Here is a 21,306-nt window from a genome sequence, read left to right on the forward strand (position 1 = left end):
ATATGAGCTCTCTAAAGATATGAACACAAGCATTCTTTCTATCAGTTCCACTTAGTACCTTGTTTCAAGTTCTGTCCCATAACATCTCCTTGTAAGATCAGATCAATCATACTGAACCATGCTAAATTAGATAATTATTGTCTCTATCAATTCTAATGACTTAACAGCTTGTAAGGATTCTAACACATATGGACCCTTCTCTGCTTCTACTACCCTGGTACAGGCTCTTATGACCTCATGCCTAGACTATTAAATAGAATGCTGGTTGTTATGCCTTCTACAGATCTTTTCCACTCGAGTCCATCCTCCATTGAGCCACCAAAGTTCCAAAAATTAATATGTAATTAAGGTAGAATTTGAATCAATATGATCTGAATCTAAGGCTAAATACTTTTCCTCCTTAATCTTGCTGGATCCAAAAGGAAATCTGATATTTTTGATTAACAGAAGGCAGCATAATACAATAGAAAAAAATTGAATCTGCCTGGAGTTAGATGACCTTGTTGGAGAATGTAGCTCTGCTACTTGGTATATGACAAGTTTTTTATTTGTTTATTTGTTTGTTTTGAGGCAATTGGAGTTGTTACTTGTTCAGGGTCACACAGCTAGTAAGTGCAAAGTGTCAGAAGCCAAATTGACTCCAAGGCCACTGAACCACCTAATTACCTCTTGGATAAGTCATTTAACCCATTTGACCTCAGTTTCTTTACCTTTAAACATAAAAAGAATGAACTAAAAGGTCAACAATGTCCCACTTAGTTTTAAATCTATGAGTGTAATGGAAGACAGTAGCCCCAGATGCAGTCAGAATGATTTGGCAGTAGTTTCTAACAAAATTCAGTTCCCCACATCTGCACTGCAGTCTTTAATTCCCTACTAGTCTTCTCATGATTTGCAAGTTTCATATCAACATAAAAATGCAAATAGAAAATGCTTCCCTAAAAATTTTAAAATAACAAAATACATCTTTGGATGTATGATAAAGTGGAAACTATGCTTGGCTCATAGTATGAGCATTTCTTTCCTTCTTTCTTTCTTTCTTTTTTTTTTTTTGGAATGTTATAAAGAATTTAAGATACGCTAGTATTACTTTTATAACAAGTCTTAGCTGGAACTCAATGCATTGTATTTTCTATTTCTGTGTAAGAAAAAGGAAAGATGGCTATAATTATGCATATTTCATAATGATTGGGCACTTAATACGCAGTAAGGTGTTTGCTAAGAAAATATGACAGTGGTTAGGACTTAGAACAAGCTCCAGTGTTCACTCCACATTACCTACTGATATTTCAAAGTATTAAGAGAATGGATTCTCAGGTTCATTAATCATTTTTGTAGTTGAAATGCTAAACTGCTAATGTTATGCTGAAAGTGAAAATGAAGTAATTAAAGACTTTAATGGTTACAATTTTCTGAGGAAAAAACAAGCTGATAATGGCTCATTTAATATTTTCTCAAAAATTAGATATTTTATATCCACTCACAATTTATGTGTAAGAGGAGAGAACTCATTGAGCCTTGGAATATGTGTTTGTGTGTATTTCAAAAGGCAGACCATTGCTTTGAGATCAGAATCCCAGGATAGTGAATGTGGAAGGGAAGAGAGTTAGTATACAGAAAAAGATTTTTATTCAATTTGAGGAAAACAGGAGCCATGTTGCCTATTGGCTACTCCTCAAAGTCCTAATTTAGCTAATGTTTAGAAAGCATTTTCAGATCTAAAAATTCTTTCATGTTATCGCATTTGATCTTCATGATCCTTCTGTGAGGTAAGTGTTATTGTGTCCCTCTATTGCCATAATCCTGAACTTCCATGTTCCATTATTGCTAGTCCTTCAATATAACCAAAATATTATTCAAAAAAATAAGCCTTTGTTTTAGAGATAAATTTGTAAGTCACTAAAAAATTGTAGTTTTTCTTTTTCTATTTTTTTTTGTTGAGTTTATTTATTTATTTAATTTTAATAGCCTTTTATTTACAGGTTATATGTATGGGTAACTTTATAGCATTGACAATTGCCAAATCTCTTGTTCCAATTTTTCCCCTCCTTTCCCCCCTCCCCCAGCTGGCAGGATGACCAGTAGATGTTAAATATATTAAAATATAAATTAGATACACAATAAGCATACATGACCAAACCATTATTTTGCTGTACAAAAAGAATTGGACTCTGAAATATTGTACAATTAGCTTGTGAAGGAAATCAAAAATGCAGGTGAGCAAAAATATAGGGATTGGGAATTCAATGTAATGGTTCTTAGTCATCTCCCAGAGTTCTTTCTCTGGGTGTAGCTGGTTCAGTTCATTATTGCTCCATTGGAACTGATTTGGTTCATCTCATTGCTGAGGATGGCCAGGTCCATCAGAATTGGTCACCATATAGTATTGTTGTTGAAGTGTATAATGATCTCCTGGCCCTGCTCGTTTCACTCAGCATCAGTTCATGTAAGTCACTCCAGATCTTTCTGAAATCATCCTGTTGGTCATTTCTAACAGAACAATAATATTCCATAATATTCATATACCACAATTTATTCAGCCATTCTCCAATTGATAGGCATCCACTTAGTTTCCAGTTTCTGGCCACTAGAAAGAGGGCTGCCACAAACATTCGTACACATACAGATCCTTTTCCCTTCTTTATGATCTCTTTGGGATATAAGCCCAGTAACAGCACTGCTGGATCAAAGGGTATGCACAGTTTGATAACTTTTTGAGCATAGTTCCAAATTACTCTCCAGAAGGGTTGGATGTAAAATTGTAGTTTTTCAAAGGCAACCCAGCTATCTATCTTCTTTCAGTTCAATAATGGATCCCAACAAATGTTTATTGGAGGTTACTCTACAAAATTTGCATATATGTGTTTGTATGAATGTATGTATGTGTACAAATATGCAAAAATAAAAACATATGCAAACAAATTGATGAATAAGTTTTATAAGCTGTATATTTAATTGCATTTCATAACTTTCTATGACCTGTGTAAGCATGAGTAAGTTGCATAATCTCTCAGTGTTCACATCTGTAAAATGGCCTCTGAGTTTCAATGAAAGCATAAATCTATATTGCTTTGATTCTATAATTTGGACAATTGGCATTTTTATTTACTTTCCTATTTTTGTATATATATATGTATATAAGTAAATATGCATGTGTACAATACCTCTAAATATTCATACGATACATATTAATATCATACATACACACATAAATATATACATGTGTTTTCCTGTAATATTATGTAAGATATATCTCTCTGAAGGTATATATGCATTTGCATATATATATGAAGCCATACAAACACATATATACAGGAAATTTAGGATTAAAAGAAAATAGTTTATATTGCTTACTCAAATCTGTCTTATCTTTGAGTGATTTTTGTTTTCGTGTCTACCCTAATTTCTGTTTTTCAAAACTGTTAAGTTTTACTAAAAATGCTTTGTTGTTGTTGACTTCTGTTGTTCTTCTTTTATTTTTGACTCCAATTTTTTTATTTATTTCAATCAATTTCAAAATGAATTTCTATTATTATAAGTTGACTTGTTTCCAGTTGAAAATCATTATTTAGTCTCACCTAACATATTTATCCACTTCAGAATAGTGAATACCTTAAAAAAAAGCTTATCATTATCTTACAAACAAATGTATGTTTACATACATACATACACACATGTATGCATATATATCATGTTTGTGCACATACATTTTATACACACACACACGTATATATGAATATAGTCTGGCTGAAGTTACTTTTTTTCAGAATATTTATCATCTTGAATTTTTCTATCATTCTAGTTGCCTAGCATCACCACATTGTCATTACTATGGTATCCATTTCCTTATAAATGAACTTGTGCATTTCAAATTTAATTAACCTCTTTTCTTTCTACACTCAGGTCCAGTGCTCACATATACACTATACTATATATTCTTGAGGGGCAGCTACATGGTACAGTACCATGCCTGAAGTCAGGAAGGCTTAGGTTCTCAGACAATCACAGATACTAGTTGTATGAATCTCAGCAAGTCACTTAACCCTGTTTTCCACAGTTTTCTCATCTGTAAAATTATCTGGAGTAGGAAATATCAAAGCACTCCAGTATTTTTGACAAGATAATCCTAAATGGTATCACAAAGATCAGACAGGATTGAAAAACAAATGAACAACAACAAAATATGCTTCTTAATTAAATGTGTTTTCACAACATCAGGAAAACATACAATATGTGAAGGAAATTCTTTTTATATCCTTGCTTCTGAATTCAAATTCTGTTCATTTTATTACTCTTAATTTTTGTATGACATAAATTGACAGCATAGAAGCCAAGGAAAACTGAAAATTAGGTTAGATACTATTGTCCTAGAAAACTCTTGGAAAAGGAAATAAAATCTGGCATTATTTTGCTAAACATTTGCTTGAGAAAAGGAAATAGATAAAATGAAAGAAATGTACTAAATGGCTTCTAATCTAAATTCATGATCTTCTGATGGAAGTACCAATTAAGTTGGTTAAATTAGGACTTTTTTTCATTCCCACTTCTCATCTTCTTTCCTTTCCCCCTTCCCATCTCCTTCATTAGAGCATCAGACGAACTAAGAATTTCCAATTCCTTCCTTCCTTCCTTCCTTCCTCTTTCTTTCTGAACTGATGCCTTTTATTACACAAATAAATATATTCATGGTAATGCAAAGTAGATTTTGCTACAATACTGGTAGAATTGTGAGTTAGTTGCGTAGAAAAGTGACGTTGACTTTTCTGGCTGCTTTTATTTTTAATCCTTGTTGTTTTGGGGATTTAGCTCAAAGATATTTGCAGTTAGGCCATATGATATCTTAGGTTGTGTAAGAGTCATTACCTTGGAAATAAGGTAGTTATTATTCAAAAAGGATGATTAGATATAGTGGTTGAAAAGTACATACCTAAGCTTGACCTGGCCCAAGAACAAATTACTTATTTTTTTAAACTGGGTATGGTTAGTGATGGGCCGCTAGGTGGGGCAGTGGATAGAGTACTAGGCTATAGTCAGGAAGACCGCTCTTTCAGGGTTCAAATTTGGACTAATACTGTTACTAGCTTTGTGGGCAAGTCAATTAAAATGAGTTGGAGCTGTAGAATAGAATGAGCTGGAGAAGGAAATGAAAATCACTTTATTATCTTTGGCAAAAAAATTGGATCTAACTGAAAATGAGTGAAGAGCAAGTGATTAGAGGTATGCTAAGTGTTTAACAACTGTCTTTCAATGAAAAAAAGTGTTTAAGATATCTTTTTAAGTTCAATTTCCTAAGTAATGTTTTCTCTATCACTTTCTTAAATCTAGAAATCAATAAAAGAATAAATTAATCCCTGATTTGTATTTTTTTGCCAAATCCCAGTTTGAAAAGATTTTGTAAGCCATTAGAAATTGGCTTCAATAAACAACTAAGTACCATTGTAATGACTAAAGAGTTCTTTTCTTTCTCTTATCAGGACAGGTTTTAGTGATTATTCCCTAACAGGTAGGGGATCTTGGAAGAGTTTCAGCAGAGATATTGCCATAATTGGCAAGGAAGAGTCCCAATGGAACATTACCACTGGCTACACTCATTAAGGCATGAGCCTCCTAAGAACAAAATCAATAGAAGACATCAGTCTGTGAGTAACCTCTTCTCATATGTGCTTCATCCCACTCCTTTTTTGGAGATCTTACTCTTAGCCCAGATATGTAGAGCTTATGAGGTTTGGCTAAGTATACTTTCTGTGTTTTCCTGCTGCACAGTCCTTTTGTTATCTTCAGTCAAACCATATGACATTCCCTTCAGCATACTTCCCTAAAGATCTATTGATTTCAGCATTGACTGGCTCAATTAATTCTTCTGTGAAGTACCTTTTTCCACCCAGCAGACATTGATATAACTCTATGTATATTAATTGGTTTGTCAATGTTCTTTTATAAATGTGAATCTAGAACTGAATTAATGCAATATTAGAATCGGGGAATGTCAGAGCTGAACTCCCAGTAGAATTTAAATGCAGAAGGGAAGAGATCCCCTTCCATTTCTTCTTTTTACTCCCATAATCTAACACTGTACCTTATACACAAAAGATAATTAATACGTTTTTGATTGAACTAAAAAGTAGAAATTCTTTTAGTTCAAACTCTTTAAGTGATGAAGTTGAAACCCCCTAAAATAAACTAATAAGGACAAAGTCATACAGCCAATAAATGATAAACTTGGTATTGGAATCCAATTTTCTGGCTACAAGTTCACTGCTCTATGTCCTGGGTCTAATTAGCCCATTATACAGCAAACTATCAAGTATGCTATAAATTATAATTCTTGTTGGAGGTTCAAAGACTATGAGAGACATCATGCTTTCTCATCTATGGTCAACCAAAGTGATCCTATATTTTTATTTTTCCCATATAGACTACTGGCAAGGCATATTTTCCCATCCTACACAGTGCATTTATTTCTTACTACAAATTCAAGCATTTGTATTCATTTCTTTAGAATTTCCAAAAGTTCCCTACCATCTAGTTGGCATTCATAAGAAGATCAAGTAATATTTTAATTTTAAAACTTGAATATCAGGGAAAGCTAGGTGGCACAGTGGATAGAGTACCAGCTCTGAAGTCAGGAGGCCCTGAGTTCAAATTTGACTCAGACACTTAACATGTCTTAGCTGTGTGACCCTGGGCAGTCACAACCCCAATTGCCTCAGGAAAAAAAAAAACAAAACAAACTTAAGTATCTCTAACAATGACAAATTGCACAAAATCCGAGAATTAGTATTTTTCCCTAGGAATTTATTTTACTTAATCAACATTCATTTTCTAATTAAAAAAAATACTTATATTATTAAGTAAAGGAGCATTAATATATACATCAACTCTCAGAGTTAATGTCACTTAAATATAAAAACTGGATAGATTTTATAAGTACCATAGATAATCTGATTTAATGCTTTCTAATTATATTTATCAGTTTTATAGAGCAAAGATTTTTATGCTTTTTTATTAAAATTTACTAAAATCAGGGGATGTCAGAGTTGAACTCCAAGTAGAATTTAAATCCCTTCTCATTTTTTCTTTTTATATTCCCTGATCTAACATAGTACCTGTGCATAGCAGATACAAACTGAGTGTTAGGTTTTCAGAAGTAGAATACACAGTTAAAATTTAACCTACATGTGTATGGAAGATAAAAGTTAAAAGTTAAAAGGATTATTTTGCATTTCTGGACCCAGAAAGCAATTGTCTGGATTCACATGGAAAACAATGCAAATTGAGATTTCTCTCTTCTACCTGTATTCCTAACTAGATTTTCTTCTGGGTACATTAGAATTTTCCCATCTGGATCTCCTCAATAGGAAAAGCACTCTTAAATTCCTTGTATGAACTCAGGCTAACAAAAATTTTAATAGAGGATAGGCAGCATTTAACTCAACAGGAAATATAAAGAATATATGCATATACATAGATATACACATACATTTCTATTTCTATTTTCTCCAATTTATAATTATAAAAACTTATAGCATCATTTGAGGGAGGGAGGGAGAAAAAAAGACTCAGAATTGTTTAAAAGTCAAGCCATCTTTCCCACATCAGATAGGCCCCCACCTTTATAGTTCTCAAAACTTATAGTACTTTTCTGGTCAGTAGGTAGGGGATAGAATTTTGAGGATGCTAAGAAACCTCTCTACTCAGGTAAAATACATCTTCCTAGTACATCTGCAAAGCTCACATGAATTAAAGAACTGGAAAAGGAAGAATATCCCATAGGCTTTTCTCAAGGGAACCAATTCCATGTCTCTGTTTACAATATCTTCTCCGTGTTTTCCTTTCTCTGTCTCTCTCTCTCTCTCTCTCTCTCTCTGTCTCTGTCTCTGTCTCTCTCCCCCCCCTCCAAGGAAAAACAAAGAGGAATACTGGTAAAATATTTCTACAAGACATTTAAATTGATTTTTAAAATATATTTCTTAATAAGACAATGAGTTTCTGTCATTTTTATTATAATTAATATTTTTGTTAGAAAAGACACATGCTAATTAGCTGACCAATCACTTCAGTTCAGAGAAGAGTTCATGGAGATGATGAGAATTTGAGTTTGGCCTTGAAGAATAGTTGGGTTTTCCATTATTGAAAGAGGCAGGGGGGAGGAGATGGCACTAAGAACAGGACATTAAAAAAGACAAGAATTTAAGAATCCAAATGGTCTTGGAAAGGAAATAAAGAGATCATCCTGACTCTCTTAGTTTTAATGAGAATTAAACCCAAAGAGTTATTGCCAAGATAGGTTATGGAAGCACCCTAGGAACTAGGGAAATGATTTCAGATCACTATATATGTATATATATATATATATATATAATTGTTTCTGCAGTAGTGACATAGCATTATCAAAGTGGCATATTTCCTGAAATTCCCTGTATAGTTAAGAAGATATAACAGGTGCTCAATGGATGATTAATGGATTGATTTTCATAATCAATTTCCTCTTATTTCAAACATTCCAAATGTTTGGAATCCAAATCTACTTTATCCAGCAAGCCAATTCTATAACATTCTAGTCCCCTTCCAAGGAGTCTAAAAAGCATGCCAAACAATCTGTTCTATACATTGTAACAAACACTATTATGAACTGGAGTATCCCCATGACAACCAGAACTAGTCAGAACTAAGAAAAAATAGATAGAAGTTGTAAAGAAGTAGGTTTTAGCTTTGTGTAAGAAAACATTTCCTTATAGTTATCAAAAAATTGAATAGGCTGAACTAAAGAGATTCATCCTCATTATCAGTCTTCAAGTAAAGCCTGGATGACCACTGGTTGGGGATTCTTACTCAAGTTTGGATTAAACCAGATGACTTCTGATGTTCCTTCCAATTCTGATGTTCTGGGATTAGATGGCAATGATTTGGAGACTCCAAAAAGAATGTTTCTCTAACTGGGTAATCATTTGCCTTTAGTGAGAAGGTTAAAAAATGAAAGATAAGATTAAATGGATAGAATTTTCCTCTAAAGGGTATTTTCTTTACATACAAAGCTCTTCTCTCATATTTTCTTCTTTCCTTATAATTTCTAATGAGGCATGATCAAATCAGAATTCCAGGGAATCATTGCATCAAAAAGTCTGATATGAACCTTGGAGATAACTTTTATTCCAGGATACATGATTTAAAAAAAAGAAAAGAAAAGTGAATCACTGAATGTAGCCATATTCATTAAAAAAAAGGTGCAGATTCAGATTACATAATGCACAAGTATTAAAACTCTTCTCTAAGATCTCTATTTTATCATCTTTCTATTTTACTAATTCCCTGTGCTCCTGCCACAAATCCAGAATGAGATTTTTTTTTTCAGGTTATCTCAGTGACTCTAAAAAAAAGTTTTTGTTTTCTGTCTAAAGTTAACCTTGGGTTGAAACTGCTTTCTTTGCTAACTCCAAAATCTTAGATTCAGTAGGTAGCTTATGTTATTTCTATATTTTCTTCACATTTAAATAAACTATCTAATTATAACTCACATTTATATAAAGCTCTGTGCAGTTCTCTTAAAACATCCTGTGAAAAATGTCACGAGAGAATTGGTATCACTATTGGCCACAGAGAACATATACATTTATTACTTTCCTATTGTCATGCAACTAAGTATCATAGTTATGACTAGCAGGTCTTTTCCGTCTAAGATTATTGTTATTTCTGCACTTTGTAGTGTCTCTACTAAAGCTTAACCCATGGTCTATAAAATGGGAAAAAAAGTTGTATGTGTATATACACATAAATTGTATTATATTATATGTGTATATATAATTATATCTATATATCAATTGGACTATTTATGAACCTGTTTGGGGCTTTCTTGGCAAAAAATACTGGAATAATTTGCCATTTCCTTTACTATGAAGAGTCAAACACAATTAAAATGACTAAATAACAATACACGTCAATTTGTATATACATACAGACACACACACATATATATGTATATACACAAATATATAAATGTATATATATGAATATATTATGTATATGTATAATATAAATGATAATACACACACATATATATTCATCATGGAGCAGCTAGGTGGTACAATGGATACAGTGCTTGGCTTAGAGTGAAGAAGACTCATGTTCCCGAGTTTAAATCAGGTCTCAGACATTTATTAATTATATAATTCAAGCAAGTCACTTAATCTTATTTGTCTCCGTTTCCTCATCAGTAAAATGAGAAGGGAGAAGGAAATTGCAAACCACTCTACAATCTTTACCAAAAAATTCTCAAAGAGGTTGCAAAAAAGTTGGACAAAACTGAAATAACTGAACAGAAATATATAATTTCAATATAACTAGCTTGCTTTTAATGTTGCATGCTTTATTTTATGCAATTAAAATACGAGCAAAAAGATCTATAGGCTGCATTAGACTTGCAAAGTTATCTGCGGCCTAAGTCTAAGAATCCCTATTTTAAGGTATTCCAGTTAAATCATGCCTCTATTTTGCATAATCATATATTGCTATTATTGCTAATAGTATAGCTTCCCTTTGCATATATATATATATATATATATATATATATATATATTTGGTTATCTCTCTTAAAAAAATCCAAAGACCATTGAGTAAAGAAGTCACTCTCTAGCAAATTGAAAGAATGCCATACTGAGATTTTCTTACTTGAATTCTACTTGAAGTACAACATAATTAGCACTCCATCAAAAATGACTTTAGAAAACACAAACAGTATTTGCCTCTAAGATCAAACTTTAAAAAGAAAAGGTTATACAGAAAAGGGTTGTAAATAAAATGCAAATTTATTATTTATTACATTGAGAATTTTGAGCACAAAGTACCTTTAGTGAAGAAGTGTTGGATCCTCCTTTTCCCTGACACTTAGGGAACATGCTCTTTGTCACACTCTCACTCATACACACACACACACACACACACACACACACAGAGAGAGAGAGAGAGAGAGAGAGAGAGAGAGAGAGAGAGAGTGCATACCTCTTTCTTGAGAAAATAGGGAGAGAAAATAATTAGAGAAGGAAGAAACTGGTCCTCAAACTCAGGGATATTCTAAGTTAAAAAGAAAAACAGAGGAATAGAGGACAATATAAATCCAGTAATAAATAAAAAATAAAAACAGAGATCCAGTAATTCCTCATGATTTAAATCTTAATTTAAAAATACAAACAGATTTAGAGATTGAGAGAGTAACTGTCATTAATAAAACAATGTTAAGATCTATGGAAGCACCAACTCTAAATATCCTTATTAGTAGTTTTTAGGCCCAAATATACAAAATTATTTCACATCTGAAGTAATAGCACTTCACAGAAAAGGTGGCAGGCAAATATTTTCTGGGGATTTTAACAAAGAAAGTAAACAAAATTTATTGTTGTCAATTCATCTTTCAATTGTGTCTGACTCTTTGTGATACCATTTGTTACTTTCTTGGCAAAGATACTGGAGTGGTTCGACATTTCCTTCTCCAGCTCATTTTACAGTTGAGAAACTGAGGCAAGTGGGATAATGCTCAGTGTCATAAAGATATAAGCCAGATTTGAAATCACAAAGATGAGTCTTCCTCACTCCAATTCCTGTACTCTATCTGGTGAACTACTTGTCAGTCCAACAAAATCTTTTAAGAATGGTTTAAGCATTATTGTCTCTATAAGCAGAGTAAAGATTATAAGATTTGTTTCCTTCTAGTCCTTTGTAAACTTTGTAATACAGTAAATATTACAGTCAAGTAATAAAGCAAACTTTGTAATTCACAATGAATGTCATTTATCATCATTATTATCATTCTGTATTCAATATTGAGAATTTAAATGCTTATCGATATATTTTGAAAAATGAATATAAAAACATAATAACCATCAAATACCATGGAGAACTGATATCAACAGGCTGCCTTTGTAGAGAAAAAGTCAAACTTGTGTGGAAAATAAATATCCAACCAAAACATTTGGACCAAGCTAGAATTTTGACCATGTTTTCTCAATAGGAATTGTAAATATAAATAAGTTATCAATTAATTAAGTAAATGAATAAATAGAAAGCTATCTTTCTCTTGGATAGTGTATCAGAGTAATAGATTGTATTTGTGATGGAGAGCCCAGAGAGTCTATCTAGTTATTTTTGAAGAGGATGGATAGTAGGGAAACATTGAGCCAGATTCTTTCTCATGCCCAAGTACTCTTTTATAATAAACTAGCTTCTGAGACAGAAGCCCCAGAGTAGCAGAGGACCATTTACTCTTCAATACAGCATTGTATCCCTAAGTACTTCCTGATTTCAGGGGATTGATTCATTCAATAAATATGAGTCAACAGATTCAACTTCTGGTTCCTACTTATAGATTCTGTTTTATTTTGTTTTTTTTTTTAAGGTTTGAAGTGTCACTGCTATGAAAAATGGAGATAGTTCCTAAGAAGCTATGTTAACAAACATCTGTAACTATAAGATTTCATCATATTCATCTCTTCTTTCCTCATTTCTTCTGGTGAGAAAGAATACTAAAATATAGAAGGCACAACTTTTTAGAACCAAAAGAAATCTTAGGGCTCATATATTAAGAATCCCTTATTTTAAGAATAAGGAAAATGAAAAAAAAAATAAATATTTTAAGTTCCCACAGGTAGTATGTAGCCAAAGTTTAAGATATATCACTCATGAATGACCCATAATGGCTAAACCAGTGTCATTTACAAGAGTTTCTAACTCTCATTTATTAGGCAATTTTGGATATGAAAGTAAGTAGCAAACGGATAAAAATGATAGGGAGAAAAAAACAAAAAACAAAAAAATAAGTCATTGCTTTATGTTAGTCACAGCCAATGAAATATCAGGTAATATACCATAATATACATGGTTATCCTGAGTAGGCTTCAGCACATTACAGATGAGGAATTATGTAGCAAAAAAATAAAGGGAAAAAAATCAAAAAGAATTAGCTTTTTGTATTATAAGAACAGAAAATAGCTTATTAACAGTCTATTTATTATATTGTTTTCCTTAGAATGTCCAGATATGCCCTTAAATGTTAGGCAAATGGCCAGAGGGAAACTTAATGGGACTATATAAATAAAAACTATATAGGATGAGCACTTGTGAATTTAACAAGGAAAGGCAACAAGCATTTTCTAAGTAATTATTAAACAAAAGTATGAGACAATTGCAAAGGGAAGGATTACTACTATTAATCACATTTATATAGCACTTTTATTATATCAATATTTCAAAATAGAAAATATAGTTGCTATTATCTCCATTTTACAGAAAAGTAAATTGATGAGACTTGTAAATGTAAGTGATTTTCCTATAGTCACACAACTAGCAAATAACAGAATCAAGAGTTGGACTTTTTATTCTTGTCTAGTACATATTTAGTGTATATCATACAAATTTATTTAGAAGAATCATGGAAGATTTTCTGGAGCAAGAAGTATTTGAATTTGGGAAAAAAACTGAACATTTCATAAATATTTAGCTGCAGAACCTATATGAGTTATACTCTTTAAACTTTGAAAAGTCACACATTTTTGAAGACTCCAATCTATTCTGCATCACAAAAATGCAAATAATAATAGAAAGCAATTATAGTTAGTAAACATTTATTAAGGACTACCTGAAAAAAGAATCTTCTTCCAGTTGTCTTTTATTACTCCTTCATATGACCTGCATTCACATCTAACCTCTGAAATATACATTGCTTCTCAAGCCTAGATAGATCACTTATCCTCTCAGTGTCCCATGTAATTCTCTAATACTCTAAGACTCAAAATTATGAATTAGTAGAAGACGTTTCCTCACTGGGAACTAATTATGCTAATAAAATTGAAGGTCCTGGCATAATTATATAGGTAAATGAATGAATGTTTCGATGAATAAGCATATGAATGAAAACATGAAAGAAAAGAGGAAGAAAAAAAGAGAGAAAAAGAAGGTTATTAGTATCAATCTGATTCTACTTATTCAACAGTAAACAAAGGAAAATGGTCTTTTCTATTTTTGTGTTCTCAAAAACACTCCTATTCTACCAAAGTAGCAAAGATGAGTAAGAATTATCCTTGAGTCCATCTAATCAGTAAAGTCATTCCATCATCTTGATTCATATAATTCAATTCAAGTAAGTAAATATAACTTTGAATCATCCCAGTTCTCTGAATATATATTTATAATAACCATATTAGATAATATATTAATATTATTACATTATACATTAATTTATTAATATCAACATTATAGTGTATGTTGTTATTAATTTGATTATTATATACTGAAATGAATTAAAATATGGAAATTACAGGTTCCTGACCAAGGACAGAGTATATCTAACTAGGGCAAATAAGAATGTATTTAACTAGAGTCTTTATAAGTGAATCCAAAAGGTTTTAAATTGAAAAGGAAAAGAGGAAAAAACTTCATATATATATATATATATATATATATATATATAAATTTTACAGTTGAGGAAACTGAGATAAACAGGGCTTAAATGATTAACCAGGGTCACACAGCTAGAAAATATGAGGCTGAACTTGAACTCAAGTCTTTCTGATTCCAGTTCCAATGTTCTATTCATTGCATCAATTAAGTCTATTACATATGTAATTTTCACTGAGGAGGAAATATTGTCTGGAGTGAAAATCATATAAACCTTGGGAAAAAGTGATCATTGTGTTCTAGAATTCTCTCCTCCCCCATTTTATATTTTAAAATGTTTTATGCATATATTGATTCATTTGGATTTTACAACACAAAACTTTAGAGATAACTTCCACTCCATGAATGGTTCCTTGTTAAAAGATTTTTAGATATAGTTAAGTAAAACTAATAATGCAGGGTGTTCCAAAATTCTTAATTTTTAACTTTACAAAATTTTAAGCTAATGAATCTCAAAATTAAAATAAGACTTTTGGGATATACTGTCTAAAATTGTTCCCTTCTTCCTAATTTAGTTTTCTCAGTTCACCTAAAGATTTGATTATTAAAAGTATAACCTATATTTCAACTATATTTCAATCCAAGAAGTCTCTATTGTTTTCCTAAAATATTTTTTCTTATCCCTATTAATTACTTGGGTTTTCATGAAATAAAGACCAAACAAAGTTGTTTTAAAACAAAACAGTTATTTTAATATTTGCATGCTTTGGATTAGGTTCAGTAGTATTAATATTTGTGCAGCAGGGAACTTTCACTCAATACCTTAAAACAGAAACTGTATGTTTAGACATAAAGGAGGATAGCAGCTTTTAGAATATTTTGGTTCAATAAGTGATCGAACTTGAAAAGATCTGTGGCATCCAATGCAACTTTGCCTCATGCTGTATTTTTTTTTTCAATTCTCATTGCAACTGTGCTTGCCCCTTTCAATTGACAGAGATTTTCAAATTGATTTAGTGAATGTATATTAAGCTCCTCTTGTGTTTGAAATATTATGCTAGGTGTTGAGGGGGATAAAACTTTTAAAAATAAATGGTTCTTATTTCTGAAAAGACTTACATGAACTGATGCAAAGTGAAGTGAACAGAAACAGGAGAAAATTTTATACAGTAATGCCAATATTATACAATAAAAAAAAAACTGTGAATGATTTAGCTAATCTCAGCAACACAATAATACAAGATTGGAATTTGGAATTTGGAATTCCAAAGGACTAATGATGAAACATACTATCTGTCTACAGAGAAAGAACTGATATTGTTTGAATACAGATGAAGCATACTATTTTTACTTTCTTTTTATTTTATTATCTTCCTGTAGAAAATAACTAAGATGGAAATGTTTTACATTATGGCATATGTAAAACCTATATGTGATATGTGATTATTGTCTCAGGGAAAGAGGAGATGAGAGAAATTTGAACTTAAAACATTTTTTAAAAAATGGTTTAAAATATTTTTAACATATAATTAGGGGAAAATTAAATATATTAATACCATTTTAAAAAATAGTTCTTAATCTCCTGAAGCACAGAACCCAGGAGCACCTCACTAGAGACTTCTTTCTATCTAAATAGATAGTAAGTTATTGATAATTAACTAATGTTTCAGCTTCATTATTCACTCAATGAGTTCAAAATCCATTTATCTATATTATTACTTTACATCTTTCCATTTTGTCTGCAGAAAAGCATGATAATTATACCACAGTACTTCCCTTATCTACATATCTAATTATGCCATAAAAAAGCAAATGACATTGATCTCTTGATTCTTGAAGAACTTATGCCAATGCTTCTTCAAGACTGCATCATGTCCTAAAAGATCCAATGCTAAATTTGAAATAAAAAAGATCTTTAATTCAAATATCAGCTGATGCATTTTCTAGCATAGTGATGCTAGAAAATTCATTTAGCCTATTTGGGCCACCAAACCTATAAAACCAGAATGATAATATCAGAATAAAACAATACTTACTTCAACAAGATGTTCTGAGAATCAAGTAAAATGACATATCAAAGAGCTTTACAATCCTCCAAACATCTATGGATATACTGGACTAGACTTCTACTGCTCCAGAAAGCCATTTATTAAACTGTCATTATGCAAATTTATATGTTGGAATCACCAAATGCTATAAATCAGGGCTTGATTAACAGTTCTGCTGATTTTCTAGACTTAAAAATGTGTTGGAGAAAATGATAATAATACAAATTAAAATTGAGTGTTCATGTGCATATTTCTCCCCCTTAAAGCCAGTTGTTAAACACTGACAAACACAACTCTGGCACAATGTTATTAGTACCACTAGAGTTTGCTACAAAGAAAAATTATAATGCAGTGGAAATAGACTTGACTTTCACATCAGAAGAACTAACTTGTAGCTCTGCAACTTATTGGGTCCAATTACTTAGTTTCTCTTCCCTGTGATTGTTGTTCAATTGTTTCAACTGTGTCTGACTCTGTGGCCCCATATAAGATTTTCTTGACAAAGGTACTGACTTCTGGGATTGGAGCCAAGATGGTGAAGTAAAGTCAGGAAGCTGCTCCAGCTTTCCCAGTTTCCCTCAAAAATCACAATTTGAATACAATCTGATGGAATGGAATCATTTTCCAGTTCAAGACAGACTGGAAAAATTTCAAGAAAGATCAGTATCACGGGAATGAAAAGTGTGTTCAACCCAGCTAAAATAGATTGTGGGAAAGCCATAAGAGGGACCTAACTACAGCAACTAAGTTGCTAAAACCCTCAGTCCTGGCTTGGTAGAGGAGCAAATCAGTGAGGCAGCTTCCAGTTCCAGCTCAGAAGGTTAACTCTGGGAAACCAGGCTGTTTCCTAAAAAGAACAGGCAAAGTTACCTCCTGCAAACACAAGGGGTTTTTATGCTCAAAGCCAAGACTCAGAGCTCTATAGAGTTGTGTGACCCTGGATAAGTTATTTAATCATGATTACCTCCCGGAAAAAAAAAAATAATAATAATAATAAAATAAGGGCAGTAGAATAGAGGATCTCTAAAGTTCCTGAAGTTCTAAAAGTTTCTGAGTCAGAAGGAAGAAAAAGAGAAAAAAATGATGTTACTGAGAAGTTCTGAGGCATGAAAGAGAGAAATGAAGGGAATTTAGGTTGGATGGTTTTAACCTTCTCATTGAAGCAATTGGCTAAGTAATCTGCTATTAAGGGTGGATGGTAGAATACCAGGGGAATGCTGAGGAGAGAGGAACAGTTTGAAACAGTCCTTGTAGGAAATGAGATAAAGAATACATGAGTCAAAGGATTTCTGAGCACAGTGAGGAACTAGCTGAGGTTATGTACCATAAATTTTAAGTAGGGGAAATCAGTTTGATTTTATGTCTTTCTCTATCAATGCTCAGCAGCCTGGGATAGGAGCAGATAAATCAGGGTTTAGAATTAGCAGGTCAGAAAAGCCATGAAGATCATGGTGAAGATGATGGCTGACATTTACATAGTGTTTTGCAATTTATAAAACATTTGACATAGAATGTCTCATTTAGGCTATCCATCTTGTGATATAAGAATGATGATGATAGTGATGATGATAATAAAAATAACAACAAATAACATTTAAATAGCATTTTAAGGATTCTAAAGCTCTTTAAAAAATATTCTGTCACTTGATCCTCATAAAAGTTCTAGGAAAGAGGTACTACAGTTACCCTAATTTTTCAGAGAAGCAGTCAAAATAAACAGAATTGAGTGACTTGTCCAGATTTTGCTAGTAAGTTATTAAGTTGGATGTGAATTCAGATCTTTCTGAACCTAGGGACAATGTTCTATCCACTGTACCACCTATTTGTTAGGTAGTATGGGCATAATTGACTCCATTTTGCAGGGGGTGAGGAGGGAACAGGCTAAGAGTGATTTTCCTTGTCTATGGAGATAGCCAAGTGTTGGAGTTAGTATTCAGACCCAGGTCTTACTGGCTCCATATCTAGTACCCTCTTTCTTTTTCCAAGTTGCTAGAGGCACCTAGTGGATAGAACTTTGAACCTGAAGTCAGAAAGAACTAAATTCAAATCCAGACTGAGACACAGTAGTTGTGGGACCCTAGGCAAGCCATAATTTCCTCAAATATAAAATGGGATAATGATAACACCTACCTCCCAGGGTTATTGTGAGGATCAATAGAGGTAAGATAATATTTGTAAAAGCACTTAGCACAGTGCCCAGTACATAGTAGATGTAAGTATAAATGTTTATTCCTTCCTTCCTAGGGAACTAGGGATTCCAGGATAATGGCTTATGAATAATTAGAGTGGTAGACATGGCACCCAAAGCCAAGTATGGAGGCAAATAAAGACAGAATGGGAAAGATGGGACAGAATGGGATTGACAGAATAGGGATGGATGAAGGGGGAAAAAAATGAGGAAATGAGATTTGCAATATTATTCTGTCTCAGTTCTTTTTGGCAGTACTATCTCCTCTAACCCTTATAGCCATTTTAAGCTTTTTTAGAGGGCTACAACTCTCATTTCAACATGTTATATAATCACCTAATAAACACTTAAAGCCTTTGTTTATTGTGGCATTTACTGTGGAAATTACATACACTCCCTTCACTCACAGCAACATGCAAGTCCCTTGTTGAGTACTGGAAATGCTAAATGAGAGGATTTAAAGATATCATCCAGAAACTTCCCCATGATGCCATGAAAATAAATAGGCTTCACATTGTGAACTCTACTAAAACATCTTTTGATGTGAAACCAGTTTTTCTATAGATTAGCCAGTGGTCATAGAAAAATGAATTGTTCTATTCATTTGTGAAGCTGAATTTTGCTTTTGTATAGACATAGCTTTATCATGCCTACTGTTTTATTTGTGAAATTCTATGGTACAGTAGAAATAACTGGCAAGAAAATGACTCTGGAGTCAAAGCCAAGTCAAAACAAATTAAGTTAACAATCATTTATTAAGTGCCTACTACATGTCAGGCACTGTCCTAAGAACTAGGATACAAAGAAAAGCAAAAACAGTCCGTGCTTTAATTGCTCACAATCCACTTTCCACGTATATCATTATCTGTGTGATATTGGACAAATCACTTGACTTCCATGTGCCTCAGTTTCATCTATAAAATGAAGAGGTTGATCTCTGAGATCTCTTCTAGCTCCATATTTATGAGCTTATTTTCTTGAATGAGAAATGATGGAATTGAGGGGAGGGGTGAGATTGAATTCAATTAAATAACAATAAAAGTTAAGTATCTACTTGTGCTATGTATCTACTAGTTCTAGGTGCTACTTCCCTCAATCAGCTTAAATTTCCTTTATGGAAAGTCAGTCAGGGAGCCAATCAACAGATTAAATACCTATCATGTGTCTCAACATTCTTCCTTAAAAGAAAGTGTTAGCCTTATCCTGGGATTCATCAAATCACTTGTGCAGGCTATCTAAAATATGCTATCTGATCTGAGGACTTCCTCATGAGGATTCAGTAAGTAAATAATTCAGCAGAAAAGGGAGAATACAGCACTTGCCTCGTCCACACTACAATGGAAATTCAGTTTCAATTTTTTTTTTTCTATTGTCCATTCTTTTATTCCTTGAAACCACTAGAAAAATCTGGTGTTAAGAAATATATATATATATTTTTACCTTAGATAGCTTCAATTCCTATTATTCCATCATCTGTTACTCACTGAAACATAATTTTCTTCCCAATACAGCTCATCCGTTGTCACAGTCTTCAAGATGGGCTACCCTTTGTCACATATTCTCTTTCACAAAGGTCAGGAAGATGATATACTCTGAGATCCCACCAGCTACTTGCATTTATTCTTGCCACCATGACTCAGCAAGCACTCAGCATTCTTTAAAGTTCACTCCATCCTATCCAGATCCTTATTGCTGTCATCTTTGGACCTCTAGGTCACTCTCTTGCTTTCCAAATAAATTTTATTATGAAACAAGTAAAACTTAGGATTCTAATCCTCACTCTTCTATTAGCTGGCATTGTGACCTTAGATAAGTGACAACTTCTCTGTGTCTCAATTCCCTCACCTATAAAATAAAGTGATGTGATAACATAAGAAGGAAACTGATTCTGAAGCCAAAGAAGCCGATTTCAAATCTCACTTCTCATGAGTACTAGCTTTAGAATTTGGATGATTTACTTTGTCTCTTTAGGCTTCAGATCATGCATTTAATATATGAGGTGGTTGGATGAAATAACCTCTAAAGTTTCTCCTAGCATTAGAGATTTATGATCATTTGAAACTGTGAGATTCCTTCCAGTTTGAAAACTTTTGAGTCTCATTCTCATTCTTCTACACTCTTTTCATTGGTCCTCAATATCCTGAAGATATCACATCTTCAGCACATATCAAGGCTAGCCAACCTTTCTTTCATATCATTTCTAAATCTCTCTCCTTTCCACTCCTCTCTTCTCCTTATACTTATACTCTAGTTACTATTATAGTTATATTATTTATCAATAATAATTATAACATGATATTATTATAATATATAATATAAGAATAAACTATAATATATAATATTATAGTTTATAGTTAAATTATTTCTTAAATGACATTATTTTTACGTCAGCAGGCATCCAAGGAGTCCATGACATAAAACCTCCTACTGTAGGCAATGAATAATAAATAATAAAAATTGCCATAGCTTTTTATAAGTAAATAGAAGCTATCTGCACCTTTCCTCTAATTATAGAACCTCTCAAAAGAAAATAACAGAAAAATCAGCATATAATATTAGAATCAGAATTATCAGAAGAGTAGATATATAACGTCATGTAGAGATAGAAATTTGGCTTAAGTCATGAAGACTTGGATTCAAGTCTTCCCACTGACATGTACTGGCTTTGTGACCCTAATTCACTTCTCC

At 32.4% G+C, this 21,306-nt stretch overlaps 1 protein-coding gene and 1 long non-coding RNA gene across 2 annotated transcripts in view; one reads left to right on the forward strand and one right to left on the reverse strand.

Moving 5' to 3' along the window:
• The window catches only part of IL1RAPL1 (interleukin 1 receptor accessory protein like 1), a 1,491,295-nt gene that overhangs the window by 1,376,971 nt on the left and 93,018 nt on the right, over positions 1–21,306 (reverse strand). The gene's annotated exons all lie outside the window — the stretch shown is intronic.
• LOC116422976 lies at positions 255–20,365 on the forward strand. Its single transcript, XR_004233465.1, has 4 exons — positions 255–349; positions 5,504–5,639; positions 12,386–12,499; positions 20,130–20,365. It is a non-coding gene; the product is annotated as an uncharacterized LOC116422976 (long non-coding RNA).

Source organism: Sarcophilus harrisii, chromosome 3 (genome assembly GCF_902635505.1).
Source record: "Sarcophilus harrisii chromosome 3, mSarHar1.11, whole genome shotgun sequence".
NCBI lineage: Eukaryota > Metazoa > Chordata > Mammalia > Dasyuromorphia > Dasyuridae > Sarcophilus > Sarcophilus harrisii.